The sequence below is a fragment of the Notamacropus eugenii genome, chromosome 2 (assembly GCF_028372415.1).
Source record: "Notamacropus eugenii isolate mMacEug1 chromosome 2, mMacEug1.pri_v2, whole genome shotgun sequence".
Classification (NCBI taxonomy): Eukaryota; Metazoa; Chordata; class Mammalia; order Diprotodontia; family Macropodidae; genus Notamacropus; species Notamacropus eugenii.
In genome coordinates, this window is record NC_092873.1 from 92,963,768 (window position 1) to 92,977,726 (window position 13,959).

Genomic DNA, 13,959 nt, shown 5'->3' on the forward strand with positions numbered 1-13,959 from the left:
AAGGGAGCCTGACTCAGCATTATGGAGCAAGCCCTAGATCTAGTCAGAATGAGGGCAGTAACTTGGTGCACGTGTGGCTTGGGTAAGCAGGGGCAAAACTAAAACACAGAAGTCCGGCCGGGCTTCACCTGGCAGAATACTGGCCACACCTGAGGGATTTGGCAACCTTTTATAGGTGGGACTTGATGGAGAGTGCTGACCCACACGTCTTCTGTTACTAATTAAGGTTTCAGCCTGGAAGCCTTTGACATCCATTTTCCTTTAAGGTAAGGTGGGATTGGAGAGACAACAGCAAGGACAAACATTGCCTGTTTCACCATTTTGCCCAAGGCTGGCGTGCCTGAGATATTTGGTAGACGTGACAATAGAGACTGAAAATAGCTGAGCCGATGAGGATGATAACACCTCCCGTTTGTGCAAGGCTGCGGTCACGTCCTTTATCTGATTTGACCCTCAGTACAATTCAGGGAAGCAAGTTTTCTTCTTCAGACTAGAAAGAGGAAGAAAATGAGGTTTTGAAGATGAAGCACTCTTGTTTGGGGGGTAGGGAGAGGGAAGATGTCAGACCTGTAATTTCATTGGTTAAGATGTTTCCCTGTGAGAAAATTCCCTCTCCTGATACAAGTAGCAATGGTTCTGCAATTGACAATTTTGGAGAACTGACTAGGGCGCAATAGGGTTGTGATTAGCTAGTCAGACTGTATTCGTATGTGGCAGAGGAAGGAGCTAAATCTAAGAAATCACCATACTACTTTGGAGTCCCATTCTGGAGCAGGATAAGTGAACTCCGCTTTTTTTTACAGAAATTTAAACCTCCACACTTGTTAAAGTAAGGTAAAAGTCCTCCATCTGTAAAATAAGGCTAACAATACTTGTACCATCAAACTCACAGGACCATTTATGAGGAAAGTGCTTTGGAAACCTTCACATGCTATATAGAAACTATTCCTGTGTCGACCTGAAAGTTTGGTTAAAGGAGGCAAACAGGCCAGGTGATATGTAAATTCATATCGTTTATTCCTTTAAAGCTAGCCAAAGATAGTGAACTTGTATGTACAAGGAGCCAAAATGTGAATTCTGACTGTCTGAAAAAGAATGACCAGCTTTAAATATATTTTAGAACAATCCCAACTCAGAGTGCCTATGTCACTCAAATTTATGATCTCCATATATGTTTAACCATATTATGAGAAAGGAATTTTCTTAATTGAATACATGGTAAATGCAATAAAATAAGAGAGTTGACAAAGTTTCAATTGAAATTATGATCCAGGATATCTGTGTTTTCTTTACCATTTACATGCTATAACATAGTATATGTCCATAAAACATTAAGATATAGAAAAGTCCCATTATTTAAGAGAGTGTCTTGGGTTAAGGGTCTCATCCTTACTGGCCATAAATAGAAAAAAAAAAATGTTCTTAAGTCAGCCCCATCTGGTCTTGTTGACATCAGAAGAGGTATTCTCTGAGTTTACTCAGAGAAGGAAATATTTGTTGGGTGGAGGTGCTTCTTCTGATTAGTTCAGGCTCTGGCCCTTATTGGCCCTTACTGAAGTTCAAATGAGATTAATTCATGAATCGAATGAAATTAAACAGATTATCAACTGTTTTAGAGACTTCTTCAGATTTGAGGTAGCTAGATGTTGCAGAGGATAGAGTGCAAGTCCTGGAGTCAGGAAGACCGGAGTTCAAATCCAGCCTTAAACAGTTAGTAGCTGTTTGACCCTGGGCAAGTCAGGTAACTTCTGTCTGACTCAGTTTCCTCAAATATAAAATGAGGATAATAATGGCATCTACCTCCCGGGATTACTGTGAGGACTAAATGGGATGATAATTGTAAAGTACTTAGTTCAGTGTCTTGTCACATAGTAAACACTGTATAAAAGTTAACTATTATTATTTTCATTGTGGAAGCCCTTATGAGACTGTAATGGAAAGAATACTAGACTTAGACTTAGGAATGGCAGGTTCAAGTCCCCATTCTGCCGCTTGTTAAATGGGGGCCATCATTTAGCTTCTCTAACCTCAGTTTATTCATCTGTAAAATGGGAATAAGCCTATATGGTTAGAGTACTGTGAGAGAAAAGTAGTACAAAAAAAGTGGAGTTCACTTACCTTGATGCAGAATGGACTAGCTAAGTCCCAAAGTAGTCAGAAGGCCTGGCTAGCAACCAGTCTATTGATACTAAGAAAACACCTATATTCCTGAGTACCAGATCATGCTGGATCCCCAGTCCAATTGGATCCTAAATTCTACAGCTCCTCTGATAGAGAGAAAAATGGTATCAGCAGATGTCTTTCCCTCCTTTACTCCAACTACTGACCTCCCTGGCTTCCTTTAAGTCCCAACTGGACTTCAACGATTCTGGTAGAGAATGAGGCAACCCTGTCTCCCTTAAGCCCAATTCAGAGTCAAGTGAAGACACCACCTTGTGATGTCATTGGTCCTCTTGGAAAATAAAGGATGAACAAGAACAAGCCCCTATTGAAATCCCATCTTCTACACAAAGCATTTCCCAGCCTCTCTTAATTCCAGTGCTTTTCCTCTTTTAATAATTTCCTGTTTATCCTGTACATAATTTGCTTTGTATTGATTTGTTCGCATGTTGTCTGCCCCTTTAGATTGTAAGTCCTTCAGGGCAGGGGCTGGCTTTTGCCTCTTTTTGTTTCCTCAACGCTTATTACAGTTCCTGGCACATAGTAAGTATTTAATAATTGTTGCTTTATTGATTGGATCATGTCTTGGTGCCGACCATCCAACCAGGACACCAAGGCCCAGCCAGTCTGTCTATTTTGCCATGTTCTGTACCTCCGCCTACCACTCTCCATCATGACCTGGACCCCTTCCCCACCCCAGAGTATTTAACGCGATACATTTGGGGACTGGCTCTGGGAGGAGTTGCCCCAGAAATGTCAAGCTGTGTTTCGTTCCATCCAGCCCTTTCCTAGCACACTAGGACCTAGTGAGCATCAGCATCAAGTTATCTGGCCTGCCTCTGTGTGTGAATCCAACCACCCCCCCATTCTCATCCTCACACACAAACCAACAAACAGCAGTTTTTCATCTTTTGCTCAGGAAACAGTAATCAAATTATTATTACCAATGTTGCAAAAAAAAAAATATGAGAATCTACTGCCACATGGTTCTCTGCATGACGGCCTGGGCTTAAATTCACTTCCATGATCACTCCCTCATACAGGCTCTGTCCCTTCATAGAATGTATAAACTCTCTGAGGGCAACAACTGTCTCACTTTTGTATTGTTCCCCTCAATTAGCAGTGTTTTTTACATATTGGGTGCTTAATAAATGCTCATTGATTGACTGATCAAGTGTATATATGAATGATATATATTGAAGTGTATGTGAGCCATGAATGTTAAAATGCTTCATAACTTGGATTAGCATGTGCACATATACAGTGTCCCAAAAGTCTTAGTGCAGCTTTAAGAAGGCTTTTGGGATGATCCCTTATGTAACATGTAACCTATTGTTATGTGAGGTGATAGCACCTGAAAGGGAGGGAGGGCTGTAGTGCAGAGTCAGGAGATTTCTAGAACAGAGAAATGTCTATAGTAAATTCTTTTAAAACCTAGCTGATTCCTTCCACTGCCTCCCCTCTCCTCTCCTCCAACCCTCACTGGCTATTCAACACTTAACTTTCACTTATCTTGTATCTGTATACGTGTCATGTTTCCTCATAGGACTGTAATCGGCATATGAAGGCAGGGCCTGGTCATTTCTTGAGGACCTAGAACTCTGAAATCACAACTCCAGTGGACTGGTCAAGTTGTTCAAATGCAAAACATTCCCTTGCCAAAAAGACTTAATTTATGGAGAACTCAGAAGTCAGAAGAAGTGATACAAGGACATTCCCATGGTCTCAAGAACTTTGGAATTGATTTGTGACATGGGAGACAATGGCACAGGACTGCTCAGCATGGTGTGCCCACATCAGAGAAGGTACTATAGGTGCTCTATGAGCAAAGCAGAATTGAAATAGGTCAAAAGAAATGCAGGATGTGCATATTCAGAGAATCCACCCCAAATGTTCACACAGACTATTTATGTCCAACCTGTGGTAGAACATTCTGAGCTTGTACTGGTCTGATCCACCACAGTGGGATGCATTGTAACTTGACTCTAACATAGTGATGTCCTTTTGGTCCTCTTTGAGAACGAAGAACAACCAGCCAACCAAGGACAGTGCTCTTCATTAGACAAATGCTTAATAAATATTTAATGAATGAATGAATAAATGTTGGAAGGCCATGAGGAATAGCCCTATAAAGACCCCAGAAACTGAGAAGGTACAAATAAAAATGGGTCATGTGCTTTCGTGTTATAGGGTTGGTCAAGGCAAGGCAATTAAGTATTGCTCCATGCCCAGGCACTTGCTAAACTCTGGGCGTAAGAGTACAAACAAAAAGGAAGACTGATCCTGCCTTTAAGAAGCTTACATTCCCTACACACTGCACACAAAAGGGAGCTGAAAGGCTGGGAGAGGGAAAGGAACAAGCATTTATTTAGTGCCCACTGTGTGCCAGGCACAGTGCTAAGCACCACAAATATTACCTCATATGGTCCTCACAACAATCCTAGAAGGTCAGTGCTATTATTATTATTCTCATTTTACAGTTGAAGAAATTGAGGTAGATGAGGTAAAGTGATGCCCAGGGTCCCATGGTAAATGTCAGAGGTTGTATTTGAACTCAGGTCTTCCTAACTTCAGGACCAAGGATGGGGGTGAGGTTGGGAGGAAGGGAGCCTTAGGGGCAAGGGTGAAGTTCAGGTGGGAAGGGAATAAAGAGTGGCTGGCTTGAATCTCTCCCCAACATGGAGGTCCCAGGAAAATCTCACCAATAGGAAATGGGAGCTTGTATGGCAGAAGGCTATTCCTAGGTGAGTAGGCTATAGGAAAAGTCAGATATTGCAGGGTGAGGAGATCCCAGATGCTGAGGGACCTTCCAAAGGGAAACCAAAACTGGTGTTCAAGTCCAGGGAGCCAGAAGCCTAGCCAGGAGGGGAATGGGAACTATCGTCATAAAAAAAATCTTCAACTTAGTATATTGGGGGGAGGAGGAGGAGAGAAATCTTTTCATGGAACTTTGTATCCCAATTTATAATAGAAAACAATGCAAAAACAGGACATTTAATTAGCTGTGCAACCGTGGGCATATCCCCTAATCTCTCTGAGCCTCAGTTTCCTTATCTGTGTACTTGCTTCATGGAGTTGCAAGACTCAGCTGAGCTAATGGATGTTAGAGATTTTCTTTCAGACTTTAGAGTTTAGCTTAACAAACATCATGGGGTCTGTGTTGTTTTTGAAAATTGCTTTAGAATATCTCTTGAGAAGTACAGCCATTCCATGGCCAAGGGATATCTTCCTAATAAGAAGACCAAGGGTGAAATAATGGGAGACTCCTGGGGTTAACAAGGTGACTTGATCTGGAGCTGCTGAAGGAGATATAGCAACAGGCAGAGAACTGCCATTTAGGAAATAGATCTGTGTAGAGGAGGTTAAGGAAGGAACAGCATCTCCTAGGTGGAAATATGCTGAAGTTGGGGGGCTGAGCTTAACCAATTCACGTCTCAGTGCTATCTGTCACTGGTATTTTCCATAATAGAAGGATACTGAGGAGGCATTGTGGTGCAATGAGTGCTAAACGTGAAGGACTGTACTTGACACCACCAAATCTGAGTTCACACCCTAGGAGGTGACCTCAGTAACTTACTGGGCTTTAGTTGCCTCATCTGTAAAATAAATGGGGGGAGAGGAGGGCCTGGACTCAGTGACCTCTAAGATCTGTCCAGCTCTAAATCTATGATCCTTTAAAGGAGGATTATGTTATGGTCTGTTGCATGAAAAGAAATGGAAAGGTTAAGGGAGTAAAGATCCAGAATTATTCTTTAGACTTGGTAGCAAGTCTTAGGTGACCTTAATAAATTCAGTGAGGCAGTTAGGCCTCTTCTAAGAGGGAGGAGACTAGGGAGGAGATGTGGGTACAACCAGGGTAACTGATGAATAAATAGGTGTAACCACTAAGCCCCAAAGGAATTGTACCCACCCTTGAGTCATTGTCAATCAATCATCCATCAACAAACATTTAATAAGCCCAACCTAGGTACCTATCACTGGGTACACAAAGGCAGAGGGAATGGCTTTTGATCTCAAAAAGTTGTGTGAGGAGGTAGAAGATAAGAGTTGGGGGTGATGATACCATGTACACAGATAAATAAATACAAAATATACGTAAACACAAAGTAATGGGGGGGTGGGGGCGAGGAATGAACTTTAGTTGGTAAAATCAGGAAAGACCTACACAGAGGTGGCTCTAATCCAGTCTCAGACACTCAGTAGCTGTGTAACCCTAGGCAAATCATTCAAACCTCTCTGTCTCTCTGGATCTCTGTCTCTGCCTGTGTATCTATCCCTGTTGAGCTGAGCTATCTTGCTCCCAGTGGAGAACTCATTCACTCTGTGTATTATCTGTTATTTTCTGATCTGTATCACTTTTCTGATTTCTGTTTGCTATTAGCTTGGATAAATGAGTTGGCTTGCTATTCAGTATTTGCAATGGTCTTTGAGACCATTGGTAGACAGGGAATGAAGCAATGAACAATATGGTCTGTGGGGTCAAGAGAGTTGGACAAGATCAAACCACAACAACCATAACAAGAGTTTCTAAGGGGTGGAGTTGATTAGGGAGTGTATTTCAGAAATGGAGATCAGACTATGCAAATAAAAGGAGTCTGGAAATGGGATGTCATATATGGGTAATCGAAAGTAGGCCAGTTTGGCTGAAAGGCAGAGTGGGTGAAGAGTACTAAGGTGTGCAAAAATGTTTAGTTATCCTAGTATGGTATGTTTGTGAAGAGCCCCAGTGCTCTTTGTTTACTCCTTAGTATAAAACAATGTGTAACCCAGTGTTCAAATGACTGGACATTTATATGAGACTCTGGTCATTGGTGGAGAGTGGTGTTGGCAAGAATTCATGAGAAGAGATGTCTTTGGGCTTCTTTCTTTGAGAAAGGACAAGCATAGCTTGAGACTTTCTTGACAGAGAGGTAGTTGAAGGGAGACTTTGGGAAGAAATTGACATGTTCATAAGCACAACCCTTTTACCAGCTTACCTCACTAGAGGTTTCAGGGAATTTCCTCTTGGGATGAGAGACTGGGTCTCTGTCTCTCTGGATCTCCATCTCTGCCTGTGTATCTATCCCTGTTGAGCTGAGCTATCTTGCTCCCAGTGGAGAACTCGTTCACTCTGTGTATTATCTGTTATTTTCTGATCTGTATCACTTTTCTGATTTCTGTTTGCTATTAGCTTGGATAAATGAGTTGGCTTGCTATTCAGTATTTGCAATGGTCTTTGAGACCATTGGTAGACAGGGAGTGAAACAATAGTTCATGACTATAGTAATCTACTGTTTGATAAACCTAAAGACTCCAGCTTCTAGGATAAGAACTCACTATTTAACAAAAACTACTGGGAAAACTGGAAAATAGCATGGCAGAAAGTAGGCATAGACCAACATCTTACACCATGTACCAAGATAAAGTCAAAATGAGTACACAATTTAGATATAAAGGCTAACACTATAAGCAAACTAGGAGAGCAAGGAATAGTTTACCTGTCAGATTTATGAAGAACAGAAAAATTTATGACCAAACAAGATAGAGAACATCATGAAATGCAAAACAGACAATTCTGATTACATTAAATTGAAAAGCTTTTGCGTATACAAAGCCAATGAAATCAAGATAATAAGGGAAACAGAAAGCTGGGAAATAATATTTATAGGCAGCTATAGCAGCAGCAGGGGCAGCAGCTATTTCTGGAGCTCTAGGCCCACAGATAGTGGGAGAATCGAGTGTCTGACAGTCCCTGCCCCACCTCCACTGGAAGCAGAGAACTACCTTGACAAAGAGCTCAAATGTCAAGTAAATGGCTGGGGAAATTATCAAAAACTGGAAAAAGAATCAGACTACAGAATCTTACTTTGGTGACAAGGAAGACCAAAACATGCAAACAGAAGACAACAAAATCAAAGCTCCTCCATCCAAAGCCTTCAAGAAAAATATGAATTGGTCTCTGGCCATGGAAGAGATGAAAAAGAATTTTGAAAATCAAGTAAAGAAGTAGAGTAAAAATTGGGAAGAGAAATGAGAATGATGCAAGAAAATCATGAAAAATGAGTCAACTGCTTGCTAAAAGAGACCCCCCAAAAATGCTGAAGAAAATAACACTTTAAAAAATAGACTAACCCAAATGACAAAAGAGATCCAAAAAGCCAATGAGAAGAATGCCCTAAAAAGCAGAATTGGCCAGATGGAAAAGGAGGTCCAAAGACTCACTGAAGAAAACAATTCCTTAAAGATTAGAATGGAGCAGATGGAAGCTAATGACTTTATGAGAAATCAAGAAATTATAAAACAAAACCAAAGGAATGAAATAATAGCAAATAATGTGAATTATCTCATTGGAATTATAACTAACCTGGAAAATAGATCCAGGAGAGACCATTTAAAAATTATTGGACTACCTGAAAGCCTTAATCAAAAAAAGAGCCTAGATGTCATCTTTCAAGAAATTATCAAGGAAAATCGCCCTGATATTCTAGAACCAGAGAGTAAAATAGATATTGAAAGAATACACTGATCACCTCCTGAGAGCAATACCAAAAGGAAAACTATTAGGAATATTGCAACCAAATCCCAGAACTCTCCAATCAAGGAGAAACTATTGCAAGAAGCCAGAAAGAAAAAAATTCAAGTATTGTGGAAATATAATCAAGATAACACAAGATCTAGCAGCTTCTACATTAGGGGTCAAAAGGCTTGGAATAAAATATTGGTCATTCAGTGAAACAGAGGACTTTTAGACATTTTTGATGAAAAGATCAGAGCTGAATAGAAAATTTGCCTTTCAAACCCAAGAATCAAGAGAAGCATGAAAAAGGTAAACAGGAAAGAGAAAGCATAAGGGACTTACTAAAGTTAAACTGTTTACATTCCTACACAGAAAGATAATATTTATAACTTCTGAGACTTTTCTCAGTATTAGGGTAGTTGGAGGGATTATGTACATATAGACAGAGGGCACAGGGGTGAGTTCAATATGAAGGGAAGGTATCTAAAAAAACAAAATTAAGGGGCGAGAGGAATATATTGGGAAAAAGAGAGAGAAATAGAATGGGGCAAATTATCTCTCACATTAAAGAGGCAAGAAAAAGCTTTTTCAATCAGTGGAAAATGGGGGGAGATGAGAGTGAAAGAGTGAACCTTACTCTCATAGGATTTGGTTTAAGGAGGGAATAATATGCACACTCAGTTTGGTATAATAACCTATCTTACACTACAGGAAAGTAGGGGGGAAGAGATTAAGGGAGGTGATAGAAGGGAGGGCAAATGAGAGGAAGGGGTAATTAGAAGTAAACACTTTTGAGGAGGGATAGGGTCAAAAGAGGGAATAGAATAAATGGAGGGGGGCAGGATAGGATGGAGGGAAATATAGTTAGTCTTTCATAACATAACTGTTATTATGACTATATATTATAATCTATATCAAATTGCTTGCCTTCTCAATGGGGGTGGGTGGGGAGGGAAGAAGGGAGAGAAGTTGGAACTCAAAGTTATAAAAACAAGTGTTAAAAATTGTTTTTACCTGCAACTGGGAAATTAGACATATAGGCAAAGGTGTATAAAAATCTATCTTGCCCTACAACAGAGGGGAAGGTTATAAGAGAAAGGAGGGCAGATTGTGGGAAGGGGTAATCAGAATGCATGCTATCTTGGGGTGGGCCAAAGGGGAGAAAATTTGGAACTCAAAATCTTGTGGAGGTGAATGTTGAAAACTAAAAATAAATTAATTAATGAAAAAATAATATTTACAGCCAGTGTCTCTTACAAAGGCCTCATTTCTAAAATATATAGAAATTGAGTGAAATTGATAAGAATCCACATCATTCCTCAATTGATAAATGGTCAAAGGGTATGAACAGGCAGTTTTTAGATGAAGAAATCAAAGCTATCTATAGTCATATAAAAAAATGCTCTAAATCACTATTGATTAGAGAACTGCAAATCAAAACAACTCTGAGGCACCACATCATACCTCTCAGATTGGCTAACATGACAAAACAGGAAAATGATAAATGTTGGAGAGGATGTGGGAGAGTTGGAACACTAATGCCTTGTTGGTGGAGTTCTGAACTGATTCAACCATTCTGGAGAACAATTTGGAACTATGCCCAAAGAGCTATAAAACTGTGCATACCCTTTGACCCAGCAATACCATTTCTAGGTCTGTATCCCAAAGAGATCATAAAAATGGGGAAAGGACCCACATGTGCAAAATATTTATAGCAACTCTTTTTGTAGTGGCCAAGAATTGGAAACTGAGGGGATACCCATTAACTGGGGAATGGCTGAACAAGTTGTAGTATATGAATGTACTGGAATACTATTATTCCATAAAAAATGATGAACAGGCAGATTTCAGACAAACTGGAAAGACTTACATGAACTGATGCTGAATGAAGTTAGCAGAACCAGGAGAACATTTTACCGAGAAACAGCAACATTGTGCGATGACTAAATATGATAAGCTTACCTCTTCTTAGCAGTGCAAGGATCTAAGAGAACTCTAAAAGACTTATGATGAAAAATGCTATCCACATCCAGAAAAAGAACTATGGAGTCTGAATGCAAATCAAAGCATATTATTTTTCTCTCTCTCTCTTTTTTTTGTTTCTTCTTTCTCAAGGTTCCTCTCATTGGTTGTAATTCTTCTTTACAACATGACTAATATGAAAATAAGTTTAATATGAATGTATATGTGTATTAAATTGCATACTATCTTGGGATAGAGGGAGGGGAGGGCAGGAGAGAAAATTTGGAACTCAAAATCTTATGTAAATGAATGCTGAAAACTAAAAATAAAATAAATTTTTACATTTTTAAAAAAAGAAAAGAAGTGAAGTCTTTAGATACAGCTTGGGATGCTTCTTCTCAGCTAAGGGAGAGTGATCAGGAAAACAATGTGAACCTAAAAAAAAAATTTTCCCGAGACTAATAATATTTAGAGGGACAGATTGATGTAATTTTATACTAGAAGAGCTGAGCAGGTCAGTCAAACAGCTCTAATCTCCTGTCCTCCTTCAAACAAGGAATCATAATCTCCCTTAGAGAGGGGTGGGTTAGATTCCAGAGAGATTTATTTATGGCTTACAGCAATCTGCATTTAGACAAACCTATACAGACATACGCGTAGGCTACATGGGTAAACATAAATTCTACAGATCTAGAAGGACTAAACAGCTACTGAATAGACATCATATGGTATGGCATTTCCCAAATCAGTTGCTGTGCCATTGGCTATCCTTTGTTTTAACATCAATAAATTAAAATTGAGTAAATTCTCAACATGAATTGTGTCTCTCTTAGATCTATGAATGGATCTTTATAGGCACACAGGAGGAAGAAGGCAGATTGGGGAGGGTTCAGAAGTCCATTTTCTATTAACAAACTCAAAGAGTCAATATAGACAATCTGCTTCAAGAGCAAAGAAAGTGGTCTTCAAACTTTTTTCATCATATGTCCTTATTTATAAAACATTTTGAGCACATGCCAACAATATATTTATATTTGTTGGGCTGTTCAGTCATTTCAGTTGTGTCTAACTCTTTGTGATTCCTGTAGGGGTTTTGTTCGCAAAGATACTGGAGTGGCTTGCTATTTCCTTTTCCAACTCAGTTTACAGATGAGGAAACTGAGGCAAACAGGATGAAGTGACTTCCCTGGGGTGACACAGCCAGAAAATGTCTGAGGCTGGACTAGAACTCATGAAAATGAGTCTTCTTGATTCTAAGCCCACAGTTCTACCTATTGCACTATTACATTGCACAACTAGCTCTATTCTACTAAACATTGCACAACTAGCAATATTTATATTTACTTATTTATAAATTATACATGTTCTATTGTACTAATAATAAAGTACATTATAAAACTTACATAAAATAAGGAGTTTTTAAAAGGATATGCTAAAACTGAGAAATAGTTGATCTTGTAGTCAAAAGGGAACCAGAGGAGTTTATTGAGTAGGATAGTGACATGATCACACCTGCACTTTTAGGAGAATCACTTTGGTAGTTGTAAGGAATGGGTTGTAATGGGGAGAGACTTGAGGGAGGAAAATCAGTGAGAAGGCTACTACCGTGGTTCAGTGGAGAAGTAATCAGGCTTTTAATTGGGGAAATGGTTGCAATACTGGTTGTGCAGGTAGAAACAAAAAGATTTGACAACTGATTGGATACTGGGATGAGTGTGAGTGGGGAGCTGATGACAACACCATGGTTGTGAGCCTCTGTGACTGGAAAGATGATGGTGCCCTTAATTGAGCTCAGGTGGGAGGTGGGGAGAGGAGAAGGATAACATAGTGAGATGCATCTTCAATCCTGAAAACCATTCCCGTTCATTATATAAAGAGGAGAATTGGGGCTCTTATTTCCAATCCCTTAGTCACTTGGTCTCTAACGCTGAGCAAAGAACCATCCTCCAAAGAGTGATCTGGGAGGCAGAGGGTGGATATGCTGGGAGGCAGGACAGGGAATGTAGAAGTTGCTGACCAGTACCAGGCAATGGAGAAAAGGGAATGCTCCACCTAACCACCTGAGGAGTAATCAGTTGGTAGAACAGAGCAAAACCTGGCCCAGACTTGGCCTCCTCCCTCAGTATGGCCAGAAGAGCCTTATGAACTTCAAAGGATCCACGGGATTTAGACTTTTTCCTTGGTGTTCTAGCAGTGTCCCCAGAATAGCTGACTGACAATGGTGTCTGTTTTAGGAACCAAGTTCAGAATGAATGTGATGACAGCAGGTTAAAGACTTTATAAAGAACCCAGAACAAAAGGTGATTTTTCTATCAGAGGACATTTTGAAGGTTCTGGCAAAAAGACTTCCAGAGGCTGTGAGTTTTTCTGCTTGTACTCTATACATTTGAGCCCATTTCCTCCCTGAACTCTATATGTACTTCCCTATTTGACCCCTATTTGGGAGAGGGCATAAGACTCAGGCATATATGGAGAGACATAATTGATTAGGTCAAATAGGAAATAAAATATATCAACACTGGGCAGCTGGAAAGGATAGAGAGCCAGGTCTGGAGTCAGGAAGACTCATCTTCCTGAGTTCAAATCTGGCCTCCGATACTTACTGTGTGACCCTGCACAAGTCACTTAATCCTGTTTTTCTCATTTCCTCATCTGAAAAACTAGTTGGAGAAGGAAATGGCAAACCACTTCTGTATCTTTGTCAAGAAAACCAGAGTCAGACAACTGAACAACAAAATACAGATTTCTTTTTTTTTTAATTAAATTTATTTATTTAACTTTTAACATTCATTTTCACAAAATTTTGGGTTACAAATTTTCTCTCCTTTTATCCCCTCCCCCCCCAAACACCAAGCATTCTAATTACCCCTATAACCAATCTGCTCTCTCTTCTATCATCCCTCTCTGCCCTTGTCTCCGTCTTCTCTTTTGTCCTGTAGGGCCAGATAACTTTCTATACCCCTTTACCCGTATTTCTTATTTCCTAGTGGCAAGAACAGTACTCAACAGTTGTTCCTAAAACTTTGAGTTCCAACTTCTCTTCCTCCCTCCCTCCCCACCCCTTCCCTTTGGAAGGGAAGCAATTCAATATAGGCCAAATCTGTGTAGTTTTGCAAATGACTTCCATAATAGTAGTGTTGTGTAAGAACTAATTATATTTCCCTCCATCCTATCCTGTCCCCCATTACTTCTATTCTCTCTTTGGATCCTGTCCCTCCCCATGCGTGTCGACCTCAAATTGCTCCCTCCTCCCCATGCCCTCCCTTCCATCATCCCCCCCACCCTGCTTATCCCCTTATCCCCCACTTTCCTGTATTGTGAGATAGGTTTTCATACCAAAA

The 13,959-nt window shown here is 40.0% G+C and overlaps 1 long non-coding RNA gene across 1 annotated transcript in view; it reads left to right on the forward strand.

Moving 5' to 3' along the window:
- LOC140526012 (uncharacterized) overlaps window positions 1–13,959 on the forward strand; it is a 25,858-nt gene continuing 11,899 nt past the window's right edge. The window contains exons 1-2 of the long non-coding RNA XR_011974204.1: window positions 1–266; window positions 3,707–4,607. This is a non-coding gene — a long non-coding RNA (uncharacterized lncRNA). The remainder of the gene's footprint in view (window positions 267–3,706; window positions 4,608–13,959) is intronic.